This window comes from Gobio gobio (genome assembly GCF_949357685.1).
Source record: "Gobio gobio genome assembly, chromosome: 2".
Lineage (NCBI taxonomy): Eukaryota > Metazoa > Chordata > Actinopteri > Cypriniformes > Gobionidae > Gobio > Gobio gobio.
The window spans coordinates 74,399,037-74,417,883 of NC_137098.1; positions in this window are offsets into that span (position 1 = coordinate 74,399,037).

Consider the following 18,847-nt stretch of genomic DNA (forward strand, 5'->3'; position numbering starts at 1 on the left):
CCTATTCAAATGATTCGTGGAATGCCTACTCAAATGAAAACAAAGTCTATCAGGGGCACATAAAATGAACACTGTAATCAGACATTATTAGAAATAAATCAGATTATTGCCAGGTTAATGTAGGTGGATCTTAAAAATCACTTAAAGCTCAAAACATTGGCCTTATTGCTGGCGTCACTACACACAAAACCCAAAGACGCTGGCACAGAGAGAAATTTGGGAACATTTACATGCAGATTTACATTCATGATTTTTGGAAAATAAGCAAATGACTTGCTTATTGTCAAAACTTGCTTCAAACATGCGAAGTGACCACCTGAGTCTAATCAGTTTTCTCAAATCTCAAATTTACCAACATGAAATTAAATTTCAAATATGCATGATTTAAGAAAAGTTTAAATAAAATTACTTTGCCATGGTCAATGTTGGTCAAACACATTAACATGAATCCATAACATTCTCACAAAAATTAAAGAAAACCACAGGAAATAAAGTAAAAAAGTAATGTTTAATGAGGCAGCACCCAATACATCACTATATGAACACACGTTAATGTGAACATTTGAAAGTGTTTCAACAGTTTTATCTTGTCATCTCTGTTAGAAACAGAGCTTCCCCTCATGATGGACGAGATACTGGACGGCTTTCGCCATGAATTAGAAATGCCTTATGAAAAAAAATCTTGTGATTTTGCAGTGTCTATGAAATGGGAAAGAAAAAAACGTTTAAAAAGTGGCAGGTGCAGCACTCAAGATGGAAACAACATGATAGATATAGCCTTAGAGAATATTAACCACTTCTGTCACGCATTTGATTTGGTCATTGTGGCGTTTGACAGCCTCACTCTTGGTGTTTCACTGAAAGGAAAGAATGACATGAGAGAGTAAATAATGCAAGAATTAAAGTTAGAATGTTACAATTTGAATAAAAAAGCGAGTGCAGATGGAACTGAACAAATATTCTGAATGTTCCATTCCAATCTGACTTCTGACCTGTAATGTTGCCTGAATCATAATATCATCATACACTTTTCGTTCATTGGCCAGAACTGCCTCCCCGACTGAGCCTGGTTTCTCCCAAGGTTTTTTTTCTCCATTTTGTCACTTGATGGAGTTTTGGTTCCTTGCCACCGTCGCCTCTGTCGCCTTTGGCTTTTGACTTGCTTAGTTGGGGACACTAAATATTCAACTATATTACTGATCTGCCTGCATTGACACCAATTTATGGTGCCCCTTATATATTTCACTAGTATGATGTCATAGGCTTTGCCCGGCCAATACGATTGCTGTTATTTTACAGTTGCTTCAGATACCAGTCACTAAGGCTCAATGAGGAAGTGCCTCCGTAAAGTAACAGAAGGACTTGTCAAAGGCCGCTCAATGGCTTGGAAACAGCATCTTCGCTAGTTAGGGGTTCCTTTAAGGGAGTATGACCAGGGGGCTGAAATGAGCCCTGGCCAGTCACTTTTAGGCGACATTGTTTCAAACCCCATTGTTTCAGAGCCACCAGGGAGGCTGACCCGGTCTGAACTGTGATTTAGTCTAGCCAACAACCTGTCTGTTTCCTAAACAGAGCCTCTTACCATTACTTGCCTCATGAGAGGTACCCAGATGAGGGGGACTGCAGAAGATGCAGTAACCAGCTCACACCGGACAAAGAGACAGGCATCCTGGGGAGCAGGACTCAGCATAGTGCTTTCTAATCCAGGGGAGTTACTCTGCTCGACCCTGGACCTAAAGAGCGTTTCTTTTAAAGCACTATGGAGGCTGGGTACTCTACATTGGGTCCCTAATGAGAGTACCTCCAGCTCTAACAGGGGCTGATCTACCAAGGGGGTTAAATTCAAATTAATTTATTTATGTATCTATTTATTTATTTTATTTACAGAACGACCCTCTGAAACGAGGGGAGGACTACCTAGGCTCGACCAAGCAGAGCAAAAACCAAGCTCTGGGGCCATAGTCATGGAGGCTCCTGTGGAGCCAGCAACAGTGAAGGAATTGAAAATAGTCAAAGATATTTGATATTTGAAATCCATTCGCTTTACTGTTGTCACCCCCCATTTGCTTATCAGAAGGGCCATCTGGAAGACAACAGAGAGGCCTGTAGGCCACATGGGGTCACACCTTTACAGTGGGGGAAGTTTGGTCTGATTGGTCAGTTTGAATGTCATGTTGGAGTTTGGTCTGATTGGTCAGTTTGAAAAGGATACATTTGGTTTCAGTCACATGGTCAAGGAATAGATAAAAGAAGATTAGAACTGTTGCTCTCTCTCTCTTTTTCTCTGGCTCTCTTTTCTCTGGCTCTTGAGGTCATTGGGGCTTCTCTTCTTTGCTCTCTTCTCTCTCTCTCTCACACTCTCTCCCTCTCCCTCTTTCTCTCTCCCTCTTTCCATGTATCTTGTGTAAATTGGAATAACTTTAATACTGGAATTGTATAGCAATTTCAAGTTGCATGTGTCTCTATGCTGAATTTGTTAGTCTCCATAAGTGGAAACTCTGCTATTTCCTATATAGCTGTAGTTAAACCATGTACAGGAGCACAGAATTGCCATGTGGCTACAGTGTGAATTACAATTGCATTAACCATGAGAATGTTTTCATCACAGCAGGAATCGAGAACTCCAAACTTTGCATTTTATCATGCTCTTTAACAAAAACATTGTTGTGAGAAGATTTTGAGCCAGGTCACATCTCACATTCTCATACTGGCTGCCTGTTTTACAACAGGGCTAAATTTGCATCACAATTGCAGACTTCCTCACCATGTTTGGGCATGATTTACACATAGTCACAGCTAAATTCAGTCACATAGATTAAGTTAAATCTCCATCTGCCAAACAAAATGTCTTTACATCTAGACTGTATTACAACTGTGAATTTCTTCCAGTTATTGTTTGTTTTGTTTCTTTCTTTTGATTTACTAAATCAGGTATTATTTATCTCACCAAGTTAACTATCAAAAGAGTATTTCTCATTCTTACCTAGTGAAAAATATTATTTAATCATTTTATTGTAAGAATGCATTTGATGTTGAACTTTTTTGATTTTGAATTTTGATTTCTGAGTCTTTGTATTTTTCCATTTTACAATGTAACAATTCAATTCAATTCAATTCAAATTTATTTGTATAGCGCTTTTCGCAATACACATTGTTTCAAAGCAGCTTTACAGAAAGTGCATTTCATAGATGTACAGTAAAAAGGTTAGAAAGACAATGTTAAAGAATAATGTTCAAAAAAGTTAATCAATCGTGTATTAATTTAGGCCAGTGGTCGGGAACCTATGGCTCGCGAGCCACACCTGGCTCTTTGACAAAAATAATGTGGCTCAGGTCTCTCACCCTTTACCAACAAATTATCGATAAAAAAAATTAGACGCATCAACTGAGATCCGCTCTCTGCAGAAAAAAAGCTGCCAGTTACAATTCCCTTGTACAGCCTACCGAAGTTAATGAAACATATGATAATAGCTAATATTCAAGTTGTACCGGCCGTGCGCGTTCAGTGCTGTTCACGAGTGTCACGAGTCGCGACAGCAATCAATAACCACTTGCGTTTCTGTGGTAACAGCTTCTGCACTGGGATTCACGCAGCTGTTGCTTGTTAAAGGTAACTGAAAACCATTTTTTGAACAGCAGCGAAAATGTAAAAGTAGGCTATATAAACGTTAATATATCCTTTTATTGAAACTGGTGCTCTGCTGTGGAAGAGACATTTCGAAACATCACCCGCGGGTAGCCTACTTTCGCTTTTGCCGCAGAGACCCTTGTGATAAATAAATGTGTATTTATGATAATCCACGCAGATTTCAGTTGACGAAAACAAATGATAAAAGCGTGATAAGTCACGAAAGACAACTGAATTACTGACAGGATGCTGTGCACGCGCTCCGAGCGCAACACGGACAAGCACAGCTTTGTCCTCGGCTGCATGTCAAATTAATAGGCTACAGAAATATATCAAAATGATATGTCGAGTATTCACGTTAACACAGTAGATGTAAGCACTGTGTGCGTTCACAAACACGAAGAGGATTTATAACTCAACCTCACAAAGCCCTGCACAATTAATTCCATATTGCAACTTATTTATTGTTTGCTGCATATGTGTTTGTTTTTAGTTATGGACCTAATAATTACTATTGTTGAAATTTTATTGGGAAAAAAAAGCTTGTTTTTTAATAATAATTTAATATTATTTTTTCTGTGGCTCTTTTGGAAAAATGCATTAACCAAAAATAAAAAAAATGGCTCTTTGGTCCAAAAAGGTTCCCGACCCCTGATTTAGGCCATAACAACGCTGGCGTTGAGTCGTCTCTTCACAGGCGTGGAGTCGTCTCATCACAGGTGTTGGGGCATCCGAAGTCTCCATGAGAGGCTGGATACAAACTGGAGCTGATGAACTATTTATCTCGGGACTAGTGTCCCGAGATAACAACAGAAGAGCAGATGGGAAATAATTAGCGTAGCTGCTGTTCAGAATATTATGTTAATGCTTTTGATCCGATTTAACTGTAGTATAAAAGATAATTATGATGTGAATGCTTGGCTAAAGAGATGCGTCTTTAATCTAGTTTTAAACTGGGACAGCGAGTCTGAACCTCGAACAATATCAGGAAGACTATTCCAGAGATTAGGAGCTAAATGTGAAAAAGGCCTCCCTCCTTTAGTGGACTTAGATATCCTAGGAATGACCAGAAGCCAAGAGTTTAGTGATCTTAAAGAGCGCGATGGATTGTAGGGGGATAGAAGATCCGTTAGATACACTGGAGCTAAACCATTTAGGGCTTTATAGGTTAGTAGCAATACTTTGTAATTGATACGGAACTTGATAGGTAACCAGTGTAGAGATGATAAAATTGGTGTTATATGATCATATTTTCTTGACCTAGTAAGAACTCTAGCAGCTGCGTTTTGGACTAACTGTAGTTTGTTTATTGAGGATGCAGGGCAACCAGCTAATAAAGCATTACAGTAATCTAATCTCGAAGTCATGAATGCATGAACTAACTTTTCTGCAACAGAAATAGATAGCATGTTACGTAGCTTAGCAATGTTTCTAAGGTGGAAAAATGCCGTTCTTGTAACATATGAAATATGATTTTCGAATGTTAGGTTGCGGTCTAATATAACACCCAGGTCTTTTACTGTAGTGGATAAAGTGACAGGACATCCTTCCAAGGTAAAATTGTAATTGAGGTTTTGTGGGCCGTTTTTTGGACCAATAAGTAATACCTCCATTTTATCTGAATTTAACCTGTTAAACTGCAACCCCACTTTGGGGCTCACAGCTGAAAACGACCTACCTGAATTAAAACAATTATAGCTCCTGAGAACAGTGTGCTACAGGCACAATTAAGGTATCTTTGGAAAGAAGACACTTGGGACTCTACTAAAAAGCAATCAGAGTTGATAATTCTCAAACAGATAAAAAATTATAATAGTTGAAATGCCTCAAAAATTATTTGCACTACACAGAATGTTGTATTATTTCATGTAAAAATATATGAAAATAGACCTGGAGGAATCCAGTTCAGTTATGGATTGAAAGCCACACGACTTATCAGTTTATATTTCAAGTTTGAGGAAGATATAATGAAAAATGTGGTTCCTGCAAGCTTTTTTCCAAGACTATGTCTGTTCCATTTCTCCCTCCGCCTGCTTGAGGCACATCCCCAGAAATGACATCTCCCAACTAAAACAATTGCAGTTGCTAAACAATTTGCACTACATGCACAATTTAGACATCTTTAAAAAGAAGACACTTTACAGTTTATTACCCAAACATTAAAGTAGAAAAAAACTTAGAAAGACAAACAGTTATAGAAGTTGAAGTGTCTTGAAGATGATTTGTGCTACAATGAACACTTTATTATTTGATGTAAAAATATATGAAAATAAGCCTGGAGGAATCCAGTTAGTTAATGAATTGAAAGGCAAAAGTCTCATCAGTTTATATTTAAAATTTGACGAAGATATCATGAAAAATGGGGTTCCTGCATGCTTTTTTCTAAGAATATGTCCAGGTGCCAAGAAACCTACAGGAGACTTGATAACCTAATGTTATGAAGTGTACTGCAAGCTGTTTTAGCCATCATATATGATGCTTGAATGCTTTTTCAACTATAAAATAATAGGCAGAACCATAAGACTTTGTATTAGTGATTTATTTGTACAACAGAACTTATAAAAATATAATAAAAATGAAATATTAATAAAAAAGAGCTAAACTTCTTTGCAACTGAAAATACAACAAGTAATATAAGTATAATAACTATAAATATAACTAGTAATATAAATAACAATATAATATAAATATATAGCTATAAAAACACACACAATTTGCAAATGTAAAAAAAAAAAACATTTACTGGCCTTTTACTGGCGGATTCAGGTCTACAGCAGCAAGTGCAGATCTTGAAGAATCTGAAAGCGTTCTTCTCTTTTCTGCTGGTTGGCTGGTGCTTGGATGCCATAGCTCATCTGAAGACTCAACCTGATGCCTGTAGAATGGCAAGGAAAGGAATGAGAATTAGCACTGCATGTCCTATTTCTGTATAGTTTGCCCATTCAATCAACAATCACACTGTCATCATTCACTCTAATTACAGGCCATCCCATGAACAATGAAACTGATGGGCAGTCGGTTAGACAGCATTCATATTGACGGCGGCCCATACATTCTCACACAGCCCAAGCATCAATCTAACGGCCGGCTATACAGTGAGCATTCATATTGACGGCGGCCCATACATTCGCACACAGTCCTACAATCAATATAATGGCCGGTGATACAGTGAGCATTCAACAATCACACAGATGGTCGGCCGTCCAGAACTTTTCTTTTTTCGTCAATTTGTTTTTGTAGCACAGGGGAAAAAAATGCATTTTATATATTATATATATATATATTTTTTTTTTCTGTGTGTGCTAGAAAAAATGCTAAATATCAGTATATGTATAATCTATACTGGTATATTGTAATTTTTCTAGCACACAGGAAAAACATAAAATAAATACAGTCTCAATATATATATATATATATATATATATATATATATATATATATATATATATATATATATATATATATATATATATATATATATATATATAAACAATTACATGTGTTATATATATATATATGTTTTATTTACACACACATGGGGAAAAAATTATATATACTTTTTCCCCATGTGTGCTAGGAAAAATGCAAAATATCAGCATATGTATAATGCATACTGGTATATTGTAATTTTTCTAGCACACAGGAAAAACATAAAATAAATACAGTCTCAATATATATATATATATATATATATATATATATATATATATATATATATATATATATATATATATATATATATATATATAAACAATTACATGTGTTATATATATATATATATATATATATGTTTTATTTACACACACATGGGGAAAAATTATATACTTTTTCCCCATGTGTGCTAGGAAAAATGCAAAATATCAGCATATGTATAATGCATACTGGTATATTGCATTTTTTCTAGCACACAGAAACAATAAAATACATACATTCTCACACACATTCTCAATATACATAAACAACTACACATAGCAACTCACCGGTGTGTTATTGGATCAACTTCTCTGTCAACAAGCACCGTCACCGCTGTGTTCACTCTCCTTTTTCACATCGCTGCTTCGAGTGAGCTCAAATAAAGCATCTTCAGCACAATAAAAACTTCTTTTGACGATCCATTGGATAATACATTCCGTCCAGTTAGTAAGATTAGCAAACAGTTACTACAAAGAGACCTCTGTTTGTTTACTAGCGCGTTAGCTTTTAGCTGTCAGATGGGGGGTGTCAGGCTCGCAGCATCTCGTCGGAGATAGCGCCACATTGGCACATTCAGATGAATAAATATTCACGCCCATGTGACAAACATACACATGCAAGGTCTCGTTGGAATCGTGTGCTCATTGGCTACATTTTCTGTCAGTCATGACGATTCAATGCTTTTATTGGCTCCAGATAAACAGACATTATCATTGGATGAGCACGTCATGACATCAGATAAAACGATCGCTATGGTTGGATATTTTTGACTATATCGCGGCTATCTTTGCATGTTTTTGAGTGGGGTTAGTTGGATTTTGTTCGTAACATTCTAAGCTTTAAACCCATGCCACTTTATTCTACCGGGAGACTGTTTTTGGTGCATTATTTTATTGCATAACAGTCTAGTATGATACTTCGCTCCGCAGAAATGCGATGTAAACAAAGGATTAACCATCAATATTACACCGTTATTGTTTCGTTGGATTAAAATGCTCTATGGGATGTTATTCAGTGGACCCTCACCTTTCCATTCGTTCTGGAATTGTTTGCAATGGATGCGTGTGTGGCTCGTAATTAGGACACTAAAGGTATGTACTCTGTTTTTATTTATAAAATCGTTGATGTGTATTGCTTACATTGATGCAAAAATACAGCCGTTATAAGCTTTTCAATGAAAAACAGTGGTCTGTCCTCGATGCTTGAGGTTTAGACCTTTAGAATGATATATAGTTTGTCAAGATTAATGATGTTTTTTTACGTTAAATCTATTAACAAACATTACACTCGTGCTAAAAATAGCGCTTCAACCCGTGCACGCGCTCATGAAGCTTATCAGGTTAATAGCAGAAAATTACACGTCATCCAGTATTTAATATCTTCAACACACGCAGTCAGTTTAGATAATTTAGCGTTATCATCCGGTCGTGATGAAATATATAATTGAGTGTCATCAGCATAACAGTAGAAATTAATTCCATGTTTTCTTACAATATTACCAAGTGGCAGCATATATATTGAGAATAGCAGAGGGCCTAACACGGATCCTTGCGGCACCCCATAGTCTACTGACGTCATCTTTGATTTTTCCCCATTTAGACAGACAAAATGGTAGCGGTCTGATAAGTACGATCTAAACCAGTTTAATGCCTGTCCCTGAACACCAGTATAATTTTGAAGTCGATCTATGAGTATTTTATGATCTATAGTATCGAACGCAGCACTAAGATCGAGTAGAACTAGTATTGAGATACAGCCTTGGTCAGAAGCTAGAAGTAAATCATTTGTGATTTTAACGAGTGCAGTTTCTGTGCTATAATGCGGCCTGAATCCTGATTGAAATTTTTCATAGATATCATTTTCTTGCAAGAAAGAGCACAATTGAGCGGACACAACTTTTTCTAGTATTTTAGACATAAATGGAAGATTTCAAATTGGTCTGTAATTTGCTAGGTTATTATGATCTAATTGTGGCTTCTTAATGAGAGGTTTTATGACTGCCAACTTGAATATTCTTGGAACATGACCTAAAGATAAAGACGAGTTAATAATATTGAGAAGAGGCTCTTCCACTACAGGTAACACCTCTTTCAGTAGTTTAGTGGGTATTGGATCTAATAAACATGTTGTTGGTTTAGATGCAATGATAAGTTTATTTAGCTCTTCCTGTCCTATAGTTGTAAAGCGGTGTAGTAGTTCTTGAGGGGCGATAGTTGCGGTTGAATCATAAGACATCATTAAAGATTGTACATTTACGATTTTGTTTCTGTTGCTTTCTATTTTCTCAGTGAAGAAATTCATAAAATCATTACTACTAAACTGTAACAGAATATTTTGCTCAGGCGATGCTTGTTTATTTGTTAGTCTAGCCACGGTGTTAAATAAAAACCTTGGGTTATTTTGATTATTTTCTATTAGTTTGCGGAGATGCTCAGCCCTGGCTGCTTTTAGGGCCTTTTTATAACGTGACATACTCTCTTTCCACGCGATTCTAAAGACCTCTAAATTAGTTTGTTTCCATTTACGCTCTTAAGTTACGAGTTTCTCTCTTGATAACATGTGTAGCACTGTTGTACCATGGTGCTTTAGTTTTCTCTTTAACCTTTTTTAATCTAATTGGTGCTACAATTTCTAATGTCCTAGAGAATATGGTGCTCATACTGCTAGCCATTTCCTCTAGTTCATCTGTTTGTTTGGGTTCACTGAGCAGCTGAGACAGATCAGGTAAGCTATTTGAGAATCTATCTATAGTGGTTGGAATGATTGTTCTGCCTGGTCGATAACGTGGCGCAACATGACAGATTTCAGCAGTACGCAGTATGCAAGTTACCATGTAATGGTCAGTGACATCATCACTTTGCGGTATAATATCTATATCGGTTGGGTTGGTTCCATGTGATATAATTAAATCTAGTGTGTGATTAAGACAATGAGTGGGACATTTTGCTTGATCCCAAAGGAGTTTAATAGATCTGTAAACGCAGCCCCTAATGCATCAATTGTTTTATCTATGTGTATGTTAAAATCTCCAACAATTAATGCTTTATCGACGTTGACCAATAGATCTGAGAGAAAGTCTGCAAACTCTTTTAAGAAATCAGCATAGGGCCCTGGAGGTCTATACACAGTAGCCAAGGCTAGAGATAATACGGATTTCTTTCTTACATCTAAGAGCGTAACATTTAGCACTAGTACTTCAAACGAATTAAACCTGTGACCTGTTTTCTGAGTAACATTGAGAATATCTCTATAGATTGTTGCAACACCGCCGCCACGACCAATCAGACGGGGCTCATGCTTATAACAGTATCCTGGCGGAGTAGACTGATTTAGACCGAAATAATCATTTGGCTTAAGCCAGGTTTCAGTAAGGCAAAGTACATCAAAACTATTATCTGTGACCATTTCATTTACAATAACCGCCTTAGGTGTGAGCGATCTAATGTTTAGAAGACCTAGTTTTAGAAATTGTTTTTGTTCACTAATATTGAGATTTTCTGGTTTAATCACAATTAGATTTTTCCTACATCCTACAGTAGATTTAAAGTTTGACCTCACTAAACGAGGAATAGATACAGTTTCTATATAATGTTCTACATTGGTACTTATGTCAGTTAAGTTAGGACAGCATTGTTTTTGTTCACTAATATTGAGATTTTCTGGTTTAATCACAGTTAGATTTTTCCTACATCCTACAGTAGATTTAAAGTTTGACCTCACTAAACGAGGAATAGATACAGTTTCTATATAATGTTCTACATTGGTACTTATGTCAGTTAAGTTAGGACAGCATTGTTTTTGTTCACTAATATTGAGATTTTCTGGTTTAATCACAATTAGATTTTTCCTAGATCCTACAGTAGATTTAATGTTTGACCTCACTAAATGAGGAATAGACACAGTTTCTATATAATGTTCTACACAGTTATGTTCAGACACAGTTTCTATTTAATGTTCTACACAGTTATGTTCAGACACAGTTTCTATATAATGTTCTACATTGGTACTTATGTCAATTAAATTAGGACAGCAAAGACTGTGATCTGGACTTTGACTTACTAGTCATATGGTGGTGTGTAACGCCCTGGAGATGTTGTCCGACAGAAGAGCTGCTCCGATTCTGCTGGGGTGAAGGCCATCAGGACGGAAGAGCCTAGGTCGCTCCCAAAACAGATTCCAATTATTTACAAAGAGCAGCTTCTGTTCATTACACCATGACATTAACCATTCATTTAGAGCAAATAATCTACTGAACTTTTCATGTCCTAGTCGGTACGTGGGAAGAGGTCCAGAAACGACGATCGTTGCTTCAGACGATGTTCTGCGCACCGTCTCGATCAGGCTCCTGTAGTCCTTCTTCAGAACCTCCGTCTGCCGCAGCCTGGTGTCGTTCGTTCCCGCGTGCAGCACGACAGCTCCGATGCGCTCGTCACCGTTCAGGATCTCGGGAACCTGCGCAGCGACATCGAGAACACGAGCACCAGGAAAGCAGTGAGTGATTACCTTGCCTTTACCTGAGGTAGCGTGGACATGGCGGACGATCGAAGTACCGATGACCATAGCGTCGCGTTCCGTCTCGCGAAGAGGGGAGAAGCGGTTCCGGGTGGAGATCTCGAAGACCGGGAGGGGCGGAGAGGTCCTAGCTGGAGCCGGAGTGAACGAAACCAGGGATGATCGCGTCCTGGGTGCTTGGGTCCTGTGCAAAGAAACACAAGGAGTAGACGAGGTCGGAGTCGAGAGGTTACTAACCGCATCGGCGCGTGATGTTTCAAGCGCTGATCGTCGCTCTCTCAGCACGGCTTGTCTCTCTAGTAGATCGCGAATCTGCTTCTCCAGCGAATCCAACTCCAACTGCACCGAATGCAGCTCGAACGTGTCCTCGCCTGCACTCAAAGGTAACATTAGACACACATCCGAGTTATTCGCCATGGTAGCAGATGTGCTACGATGGCGAATTGTAGGTTTCAGGGGTGCCCGGTGTAAATAAGTTACCACGCGTGCAATGCTAACGGGCTACGGCTAGCGGTGTAAATAAGCTACCACGCGTGCAATGCTAGCGGGCTACGGCTAGTAGCGGAAGTTCGGATATAAGTAGCGATATCAAAGCAATCCGATTGTTTTTTATAGAGAATCTTATCGGAGATATATTCACACGCTGTAAATAATAGAAAATATTCGTTTGTAAGCGAGTGATAAGGAGAAAATCAAGGATTATGAATCAATTCGACGGAGCTCTAACATCAACAACGCGCTCACGACCCGCGCATGCGCACAGTCAAAACCATGCGCACAATGGTGTTGGACATGAATTCACAAACCATGCGCACAATGGTTTTGGACATGAATTCACAAACCATGCGCACAATGGTTTTGGACATGAATTCAATTGAATTTCTGTATTTGGTTACACAATATTTTGCTGATACTTCTCATGAAAGAGGAGTTTAAAACCAACAATGATTGTTGTTTTGTTATAATGTAATTTATTTCAATGTTTCTAAAATATAATGTAAGAGGTTGTGAGATCTTCTTTTATTCTAAACCTTGACCACTTTATTAAGTACATCGATTTAAAGGCTTATTGCCAGAGACTATTTTAATCTAGTAAGTAAGTAAGTAAGTAAGTAAGTAAAATTTTATTTATATAGCACTTTTAACGCTACAATGCACAAAGTGCTTTACACAGCAATAACAATAAAAACAATCATTTAAACACATAATGAAGAGCTATACATAATGAAACAAAATATAATATAAGGTATCAAACCCAAACTACACAAGGACATCATTGAATACTAAAAGCACGTCTATACAAATACGTTTTCAGACGACATTTAAAAACAGACACACATTCAGATGTTCTAATATCCATTGGCAAACTATTCCATAATTTTGGAGCTCTCACGGCAAATGCTCTATCTCCTTTTGTTTTAAATCTAGTTCTTGGAACATCCAGCAGCTTCTTAACAGACGACCTCAGACATCTCCCTGCTTCATAAGGTCTCAGGAGCTCAGTTAAATATATAGGTGCCAGACCATTTAATGCTTTGTATGTCAACAATAAAATCTTAAACTCAACCCTTGAATAAACAGGTAACCAATGTAAAGACGCTAAAACAGGTGTAATATGTTGAGATCTCTTTGTTCGTGTCAGTAATCTGGCTGCAGCATTTTGCACCAATTGTAAACGAGATAAAGTGCGATTGTTCAAAGACGAAAACAAAACATTACAATAATCAAGGCGGGAGGATATAAAAGCATGAATAAGCTTCTCTGTATCATTAAAATGTAAAAACTGCCTCACCTTGGAAATGTTTCTTAACTGATAAAAACAGGACTGAATCAGCTTCTTAACATGAATTTCAAAATTTAGATTAGAATCAAAATAAACACCCAAATTTCTAACTACCTGCTTAATATTTGGAAAAACCCCATTTAGAGCAAGCTCAATCTTATTTTTCCTTAAGCCCTGACCAATTATCACAACTTCAGTTTTATCTGTATTTAACTGCAGAAAATGTAAGGCCATCCAATTTCTTATGTCAGTTAAGCAAGCTTGGAGGACATCCAGACTATTTAGATCCTTAGAACTCAATGAAAAGTATAACTGTAGGTCATCTGCATAACAATGAAAATTTATATTATGTTTCCTGATTACTGCACCTAATGGCAGCATGTAAATTGAGAATAAGATTGGTCCTAAAAGTGAACCCTGCGGAACTCCACATATAAGTTCAGAGCGTTGGGAAACTTCCTCTCCTACTGACACTACAAATGTCCTGTTTGACAAATAAGATACAAACCAATCCAATGCCCTCCCCGAAACCCCGACCCATGTTTTTAATGTTCTAATTAAAATGGAATGATCCACTGTATCAAAAGCTGCTGTCAAATCTAATAGAACTAAAACTGAACATTCACCAGCATCCTCTGCCATCAATAAATCATTAGTAACTCGTAAAAGTGCAGTTTCGGCACTGTGACCTGCTCTAAAACCTGACTGGAATTTCTCAAAAATATTATTTTCATTTACAACCTTCAATAATTGATTGGCTACTGCCTTTTCTAATACTTTTGAAATAAAAGGTAGTTTTGAGATGGGTCTATAATTATTTACAACTGCAGGATCTAAGGAAGGCTTCTTCAGGAGCGGTTGTACTGTCGCCATCTTTAGATCCTCAGGAACACATCCAGAGACAAGAGAGCTATTCACTATAGACAGTACAATGGGACTTATAGTTCCAATCACTTCCTTGAACAGTCTAGCAGGAACCACATCATTAAGACAACTCGAAGGTTTCAAATGTTTCACAATCTCAGAAATATCTTGCTCGGATACAGGTGAAAAGGAATCCAACAATACCATTCTACGAGATAAATTATCCTCATTTTGAACCAAAGGCGGCGAAATTGAAGCCCTTATATTTGCGACCTTCTCCACAAAAAATTTCATAAAAGACCTACAGTCTATAGGACTCAAGGTAATGCTAGGCCGCGGTTTAGTCAGTTCATTTATTACATTAAATAAAAACTTGGAATTGTGACGGTTATTATCTATCAATTTAGAAAAATAATCAGATCTCGCAACTTTAACCGTCTTATTAAAAAGCAAGAGTGAAACCTTCCAGTGCTCAAAATTAACATGAAGTCTAGTTGATTTCCAAATTCGTTCAGCTTTCCTGCACTTTCTCTTTAATATACGAATATCATCATTTATCCATGGTACTTGATTTGCTAGAGACTTGGTTTTTATTTTAACTGGGGCCACTGAGTCTAATATTGAGGAACAAAGACTGTTAAAATCATTCAGCTGATCAACTGTAGTTGCATCATAAGCCCAGTCAACTGTTGAAGCATAAAAACTTGCTGAGAATCTATCAGCAACTTCTGGGTTTATAACACGAGATAAATAAGTACCGCTTGTCTTAATGTTGTTTCGTTCTACAGCCAATTGAATATCAAATATAATGTTTTTATGATCAGATATCACACTCTCTTCTATTAAAAAATTATTTGGTGCTAATCCAAAAGTAAAAACTAAATCTAATGTATGGCCATGGCTATGCGTAGAGCCTGACACATGTTGTTCTAAATTGAAATATTGAGTGATTTTTAAAAATTCATCAACTGCATAATCATTTACCCTATCAACATGAATATTAAAATCTCCAACAATAATCATCTTGTCATAATATAAAACTAAATCAGAAAGCATTTCAGCAAATTCATTTTTAAAACTAGCATTAGAATTAGGTGGACGATAAATCACACAACAGAGAATAGGATCTTTCCCCAATATCTTAAACTGCAAAACTTCAAAAGCCGAAAAAACTGAAACAGTTTGCTCAGAACACATAAAACAATCTTTAAAAATAGCAGCAATGCCCCCACCACGACCACTTGGCCTCGGCTTACTAAAGTACTTATAATTTTTAGGACACAACTCATTAAATTGGGTATGCTCTTCATTATTTAACCAAGTTTCTGTCAAAAACAAAAAATCTAAATCAAGAGATGTAATAAAATTATTCAAAATGAAAGTCTTATTAGACAGTGACCTCACATTTAACAAAGACATCTTAGCAGTGATTGCTGGCGAAATACAAGTAGTGGAAGTTTTAACCTGTATAAGGTTATTTAGATTAACTGCAATATTTTTTCTAACTACTTGCCTGTTATAGCTCACAATACAAGGGATGAAATTGGCTAGTATGTCATCTTTTCTAGACGTGAGACTCACTACAGAAGATTTGTCGGTACATAAACCCAAAGATTGATCTAGAAGTCATTCATTTATCATCTTCATTCTAATATTATCAGATAAGAGGCAAACACCAGCTTTATTAAGATGGAGACCATCTACACAGTAAAATCGTGGTCTCTCCCAAAATAAATCCCAGTTCATCACAAAATCAACGTTCACCGATGAACACCATCTCAATAACCAGTCATTTAATGCTGAGAGCCTACTGAAAATTTCACTGCTCATCCTAAGCATTGGTAAAGGACCTGAAACAATAATCCTCGCATTACAGGCGAAAGCCCGAACAGACTCAACCAGGGAAACAAAATCTCTTTTGAGAATTTCTGAATGTCGTTGACGAATATCATTCACCCCGACGTGAAGAACCACAGTACTGATACTCTTATGTTTCGACAACACCGAGGGCACTTGCTTTGTGACATCAGCAACTCGAGCTCCGGGAAAACAGTACATGTGAGGTTTACCATGTGACAGGGCAATCTTCAAATGTTTTATTAACGAGTCTCCAATAACAACAATATCTCTGGACACAGTAGTGGAGTCATTGATCGACGAAGACGAGTTTGAACGTGGTGTTAAACTCAAACATCTACTCACAGAGCGATTGCAAGTGGGGGAAACCGGTTTTGAAGGTGACGGAGATTTCCTCCGAGTTTTCCGGCGCCGTTTAAACATCCACGAACCTTCAGCCGAAGGAGCAGGTGTAAAAGAAATCTGAGCCGTCCTCTTCCTAGCTCCAGCTCGCTGAGGTGGCACAGCATTCCACTGAGTACGCCGATTGAGCTCGCCGTCATTTGGGCCTCGCACAGGTGTGCTAAACCCTGCTACATTTTCTCGTCCAGACTCAAGTAGTTTTTTCTTTTCTAAGAGAATCGACTGCCTCTTCAATAACTCATGAATTTGAATTTCTAGTTGTTCCAATTCAGCATCTATTTCAAAAGACTCTGAGGCAACAACATTTGTAAACATTGCAGTCTCTGCCATCTCGAAGAAAAGTGAGAGAGAAGTGCGCATTAACGTCTCATTCACAAACTCTCTCTCCGTCTCTCTCTCCGTGTCAATAGTCAAATTTTCTCTGAGTGGCGTGTGAATACTTTGAGTTCTCTATAGGGTTCAGGGACGGCCTTCATTCTGTGCTCACTCACACATTTCTGTGTTGGTTTGATGTTTGTTCGGGATAATTGTCCTGATAAATCTGACCATATCAAACTTCTGACCAATGACAAATGCCATGTATGCGATTTTGCTGTTTGTTGGGCTGTATGTTACAGGATTCCTGCTGCTCGAGTTCACCTCCTGTGTTCTGCCTCAGAAAGAGAGACAAGCGTTTGTTCTCATCAGTGACTGTTCTTGAGGTGTGAAGTATTCAATGGACGATTTGCATATCAATAAGGTTTGCACCACACCATTTGATGAATTTCTCAAGCAGGGCTGCAAGGAGAACGAAGACTGAAGACTGACAAACTGCCTTTGCAACATGCCTGGATGACAAGTCTGAAGATGACATCTACACACAACTGAAAGCATGTCTTTATTGACGGTGTCACCTCTGGACACTTTATGAACGTGGCCAAACGTGCCAAGGGGGGACTGAAGGAATTGAAAATAATCAAAGATATTTGATATTTGAAATCCATTTGCTTTACTGTTGTCACCCCCCATTTGCTTATCAGAAGGGCCATCTGGAAGACAACAGAGAGGCCTGTAGGCCACATGGGGTCACACCTTTACAGTGGGGGAAGTTTGGTCTGATTGGTCAGTTTGAATGTCATGTTTGAGTTTGGTCTGATTGGTCAGTTTGAAAAGAATGCATTTGGTTTCAGTCACATGGTCAAGGAATAGATAAAAGAAGATTGTAACTGTTACTTTCTCTCTTTTTCTCTGGCTCTCTTTTCTCTGGCTCTTGAGGTCATTGGGGCTTCTCTTCTTTGCTCTCTTCTTCTCTCTCTCTTTCTCTCTCTCTCTCTCTCTCTCTCTCTCTCTCTCTCTCCCCCCCTCTCCCTCCCTCTCTCTCTCTCCCCCCTCCCTCTCTCTCTCTCTCTCCCTCTCCCTCACTCTCTCTCTCTCTCTCTCTCTCTCTCTCCCCCTCCCTCTCTCTGTCTCTCTCTCTCTCTCTCTCTCTCTCTCTCTCTCTCTCCCTCTCTCTCTCTCTCCCCCACACACTCTCTCTCTCTCTCTCTTTCTCTCTCTATCCCTCAGGTAACATTGTATTCATGCTGTGTACGATTAATGGTATAAGTTTTTCATCTCATACATCCATTTTGAAGCTTTTTTAAGTGTAACCATAACCAGATTTTGTCATTAAATCCTTCCTATTACCAATACTGTGCTAACTAGTTTTGATTTGGTATTGACTTTGACTTTGAAGTGCTCCCTATTTCAATTTCAATTTTGTCCATTTGACTTCCAATGTTTTGGACATTCATTCAATTGAATCTCTGTATCTAGTTTGTTTCTGCTAGCAGGTGCTGTAATTTTCCTAGGTGCTGAATTTCCAAACACAACTTTTGCTTTCAGCGCGAACATAATGAGCAATTTGCAAATCAAATTATTTAATTTGTTCAATATTTAAGTAGTACTTCAGTCATTTAATTTTGTTGAATTCTCTGTTGACTTGTTATGATTAAATGTGCAATTCAATGAACTGTATTTGAGTTCTACTTGTTGAGTATAAAAATCGCATAGGCCTAGATAAAAATTACAGGAAATGTTTTGAGTTGCAAAAATATCAATGATTTGCCCACGCTTTGAATATCAGGTAG